Below are 5,968 nucleotides of genomic sequence, written 5' to 3' on the forward strand. Positions count from 1 at the left end.
TCCCACTACTTGGCCACTGAAGCCCCACTTCTGTCGCCTTTATTTCAGCGTTCTTTTTTTCTGAGGAATTCTCTGGGTGGGGAGGGGAGGGATTAGAGACGTTTATCTGGCCATTATGTCTCCTGGAAGTTCAAGAAGCCACATTTCATACTTTTGGGCTGCAAACCACCGGAGTTGATACTTTACGGCTGATAGCAGTTGCGCTTCCTTGTGGCTTCCACAGACTGCCATCCTGTGTTGGGAGGCCTGGGGATCTCTGCTGGTTCCCGGCGCCCAACCTTCTCCCAGCCTGTCTCTCACATAGGTTTCCTGGCTGGCCGCTTCTGCTTTGGTGCTGTCTAGAGTAGCTCCGCACGCCGAGCATTCTCCTAACCCATAGATTCGTTCCTTCAGCCTTTCAGACTCTCCTGGCTGGGAAATTTGCCCCACTCAGACTGTTCACAGTTTCTAACTCTCTCAAATCTGCTCAAATTCACTTTTTTATAGGAATCTGACAGAACTTGTGAGAGAGGTCCGGTAAGATGCTGTTTTCATGTGGCAATCTTGGCTCCGCCCCCAGGAGGGAGTTTCTTTATTTCTATTACTATTATTATTAAACAGCATTTAATTTAATCTTCCTAGTCTTCTGCCCACTCCTCCTCCTTTTCTTCTTCTTCTTCTTCTTCTTCTTCTTCTTCTTCTTCTTCTTCTTCTTCTTCTTCTTCTTCTTCTTCTTCTTCTTCTTCTTCTTCTTCTTTGTAGAAGCAGTGTTTATATCTTTCAACCTAGTGACCCCAGTGATAGGACCATATAGACTTGTTTACTGTCTTGGGGTAACTTGGATCCAAAGTACCAATACTGGAGTATTCTCACAATCTCTGACTCATTATCTTCTCACACCAGAGGAGAACTCTGAGGGAAATTCTCTTAAACAAAATTTAGGTATAGTTCACTTCTAAGTTCTCCCATAAAAGGATTGATGAATGTACTTTCTGAGAAAATTAGTCAATGAACAAAGAAAGATGGGAATCATAGAACAACTATTTATTTTACCCACCATAAATTAAAGGCGTAAAACGCAAAGGATTCATAAGTGTACATTGACAAATACTTAAAATATGAAAACAGTAAGATGTCATTTTTTTTCTGGGAACTAGACACTCCTAGGAGATTTGTGGGACTATTAAAAAAGCAAAGAATCTAAAAATCACAGAATCTGAAAGCTGAAAAGAATGCCAACACCCCTATCTCTTCCAACCCATACACTTTCATATCTGCCCTGCCTCTTAGAACAACTCACAGGTCCAAATTTCAACCAATGTATGTGCAACCAATTCTGGAAAGCCAGGTTATGGCTTGGACTTTCTTAATCCTTTTAGCTGCGGTAGCATCCTGCTGACAGTAGTTACCTTCTATTCTCTGAAAAATTGATGCAGAGATCACTTCTTGATATACAAGATATACAAGAAACACCTGGACCCAGAAGCATCTGACCTCTCAAGATCATTAGGGGTCACCAAGGCTAGACATATCAATTTTAGGATTGTTTTTCGGTCACTTGTACATAACAAAGGGAACAAGCTCAAAGCAGGGAAAACAGACGAAGAATTGAGGTACTGTTTTAGATAAGCTCACGTGGTTTCTTTATGTGTAATAAGCCTTCATAGCTACTGTAGTTAGTGGGGAGGAGGAAGAGATCCCCATCCAATCCCATCTCATTGGAATTTAAGAAAGTAATCTGGTTGATGTGTGGATTAGTTTTGATGATTTGGGTTTTTTCTCTTTATTTTTTTTAGGTGGAGAAGAGGAGAGGTATATGGTAAATGAAGATGATGTAAAAGCAGAATATACCGATAAAAATTCTTGATGCTTTCAAGCATTAAGAGGGAGGAGGAGGAGAGACAGAGACAGATGGTGACAGTGACAAAGATTCAGAGACAGAAAGAGAGGGGAGAACAGAGTCACTCCTCTTATTGTCTGCCGAATCATCTGTTCTCTCTGATTTTGTGGCCAGTTCTCTCACAGAGAAACACAAGGCCCAACCTGAATATTCTGGTCACTTATATTTCATGGGGAAGCTTCCATCCAAAAAGATCATGAAGGCCCCTTTGATTAGCCCTATTACATTTCCATTTAAGAGTTTATGCTCATAAATACTTTATCAGCAAGAAAATGGATTAGTTACTTGATGCAAACTTTTTCAACCCTTCAACTTCTAGACAAAGGATTTATACACCAGATGTAGAGTAACTTGAGCTAAATCCTTATGATAAGAAGGAACATTCTCCAGCAAGGAAATAAAAATCTTATGATTAAAACACAAGGAAACTTTAGTAGTTAGAATACTTAGTCAGGGTTTCCCCTACACATCACTGTGACTGGGTACCTCCATGTTTTTCCAGTAACAAGCACAAGCTAAGTCATAGGCTTGTGTGGGAGCCTGGCCCGAAGGCAGAAATTCACTGATGGTACATCAAATGCTCTCTACCCTTTCCTTCTGCTCCCACATAAAAAGAAACATTAGATACTGATCCTACCCAGGCATATGAAGGGAAAGAGGATAGTGTATGGAATAATCACTGATCTGAAATGAGGTGCAGGGTCTTAAGTAGGGCCTAAGGGAAAGGCAACTGGCAGCTAACTTGGGACAAATTTCTTGTCCTAGAGATTACTTAAGGTAGATAAGACTTAAACTTCAGCAATTTTGTCCAAACACACCCCATCCCCACTCTGAAAGAAAGGAAGGAAGGAGGGAAGGAAGGAAGGAAGAAAAGATGGAAGGAAGGAAGGGAGGAAGGAAACTTAACACTGGCTCTGCCCAATTATTCAAATGAAAGGAATAAAGCAGAAGGAGGAATCAGGCAAACTGAAAATCTACAACCTTGTAACTAGAGCTCTGGTTTTGAGGTAGGAAGCACTGGGGTTGTGTTCACTCTGAAAAAAAGCCACTCTTTCTCCTCCCATCATGTTGCAAGTAGCAGAAGACATTACCTCTCTCTCTACTCATATGAAGCAATGGAGAAGAGTAGAAGGAACAATTGTGTTGGTTGAAAAGAGTATGACTGCCAGAAGGTGAGTCTTGCCTGAAGGATACATTCCTAGAAATCTAGCCAGGACCAGTCTAGTACTCCAAGGATTACTCAGGGCAGAGACCCAGGCCAGAAAACCTTATATCTCCCAAGGTGAGGCTGTGGAGGCAGCCCTGCCATTCACTGAATGTAGATTCATTAAAGAGAGAGAAGTCAGAGTATTTTGAGGCAGATAGTACAGGTAGCACTAGTACTACTAGTATAGCATAGCAAAGCATAGCATAGCACAACATAGCAAAGCATAGTATAATATGGTATGGTATAGATAACATTAAATGTGTGGAGGTATCTAGGTGGGATGGTAGGTAAGATTGTTAAATGTGGAGAAAGACCTCAATTCAAATACCATCTCAGATACTTATTATGTGTGTGACCTTAGGGATGTCATTTAGCACCTGTTTGCCTCAGTTTCCTCTTCTGTAGGAAATTGATAAAAATAACACCTACCTTTCAGGGTTTTGTAAGATTAAAGTGAGATAATTTTAGTAAAGGACTTTGTAAACCTTGAAACACTACATAGGAAGAGGATTCTGGGAAAATGGCAGAATAGATCGGGAAATTTCAAGCTCTAAAGATTTTCCTCCACAAGAGATAAAATAGCACCTCTGGGTCAACATAGAGTCTTGAAAATAAATAAGAGTAGGGGCAGAACTGGGGTCCCCTTGGGACAATGACAGAAGACATGAAGAAACATGCCAGGATTGGATTTCCTCCTTGTGAAGAATAAACACCTCCAAGCTAGGGTCTGCTTTAACACCAAGTGGCAAGCTGGTTAACTAACAAGCCCTGGGGTTTGCTGGGTTGGGAGTGCCTCAGCCCCAGTCACAGGAAACTTTATCCCTGAGACGGTGAGGGGAGTTGGGTGTATGACCTAAGGAAGATCTAGGGAACTTCTGCTGACAAGGAATATCAGATCCAGCTGTGCTGTGGAGAGCAGTGGGGGTGAGAAGGAACTAGCACATTCCTGCTGACTGCAGAAGCAATGGGGTAGGATGCCACTGGCTGTGGGCACTTACAGGAGGCTAGATGTCTTGGTTTGAGTTCAAGGTCAGAGAGGAAAACTGAAGAGGATCCATGGCCAGAGGCACCATCCCCCATATCCCAGGACTAGAGGTGATTATAAAAACTAAATCATTATCAAAAAAAATGCACAGGCAAAGGAGAAAGAATCCAACCATAGAGAGCTACTATGCAAATAGAGAAGACTGAGGGTCATCTTCAGATGAGGATAATGAAGCAAAGAAACCCTATTCTACCCCAAAGAGTAATATCAAATGGTCACCTGCCCTAAAAGAATTCATTGAAGAACTTTAAAAAGACTTTAAAAATCAAGTGAGAGAGATGAGGAAAAATTAAAAAGAATAATACAAGAAAAACAAGAAGATTATGACAAGAAAATCAACCAATTAGAAAAGGAGATCCTCAATCTTAAGGGAAAAAAAATGACTCCTTGAAAATCAGAATTGGACAAGGGGAAGACAGTGAAGTTATAAGAGATGAAGAAATTATATATATATATATACATATATATATATATGTGTGTGTGTGTGTGTGTGTGTGTGTGTGTGTGTGTATACATATATAATGAAGAAATAGAAGAGAATATGAGATGTCGTAAGAAAAACAATGGATCTAGAGAACAGATCAAGAAGAGAAAACAAAAGAATAATTGGACTACCTGAAAGTTCTGATCAAAAAAAGAATCTTGATACAATAATACAAGAAATAATTAAAGAAAATTGTCCTGAAGCATTAGAACAAAAGGGAAATGTAGAAATAGAAAAAAAAATCCACCATTCACCACCTAAAAGAGATCCTACAAGGAGAATTCACAGGAATATTATAGTTAAATGCTGAAACCCAGATCAAGGACAAAAATTATGAGCAATGAGAAAAAAAAATTACGTATGATGGTACCACAATCAGAATTACACAAAACCCAGCATTGGTGACACTAAAAGATCACAGGTCTTGGAACACTAGATATCAAAAAGCAGAAGAACTGGGCCCCTGGCTGAAAATATCATACCCGGCAAAGCTAGACATAATTTTGAATGGAAAAAAAAGGACATTTGACCAACTGTTAAACTTTCAGGACTCTGTTAGACAAATAAACAAACAAACCCTCAACTCAATAGAAGATTTGACATACAAGAGTCAAGAGAAATATAAGGCACATAACAATGACCAATTACAAGGTACTAAATAAGGATAGAATGTTGACCTCATGTATGGAAAATGTAAAAGCTATGTCTAAGATTGTTACTAATAATTAAGTAGCTTATAAGAAAGACTGGGGTAGACCTGAGTATGATATGACTTTTAAAAGTAAAACTGTGCAAGAACAGCTAAAAGAGTAATTATCTCATGCAAATGAGGTGAGAGAGGAAGAACTAATACAGAGGAATTAGATGGGGGAGTGGGACTGTTAGTTCTGAAAACCTCCATTCATCAGGAATGCGTTTAAGAGGGGAAAATACATATATATCTAGAAGGATATAAAAGTCTTCTAAATTTAAAAAGAAATAAAGCTCTAGATGGATAGAGAGAGGGGATAGGGTAAAGGAGGGAGCTTTAGAGGGGCAGGGGACAGAATAAGTCAAAGAGGTTTACAAAAAGGTGTTTATATTTATGGGAATGGGAGTATAAGGGAGGGGTTGCTAGAGCGGGGATAGGTTAAGTAATAGGAGGGCAAGGTAGCAAGTAGAAGCAAAATAACAAGATTAGGAGTAGAATCTCTTAGGGAAAGTATATGTCTATATGTGCACATATGTATGTATTGGTATATACGTATACTTGTATATCTATCTATATCTATATATACCTATAAATATAGCCGTGCTCAATTGTAGCCTTGGGGTGGTGGGTGAGGGGAGGAAGGGGGAAAAATAACAAAGTAA

This window comes from Trichosurus vulpecula, chromosome 4 (assembly GCF_011100635.1).
Source record: "Trichosurus vulpecula isolate mTriVul1 chromosome 4, mTriVul1.pri, whole genome shotgun sequence".
In the NCBI taxonomy this organism is placed as follows: Eukaryota; Metazoa; Chordata; class Mammalia; order Diprotodontia; family Phalangeridae; genus Trichosurus; species Trichosurus vulpecula.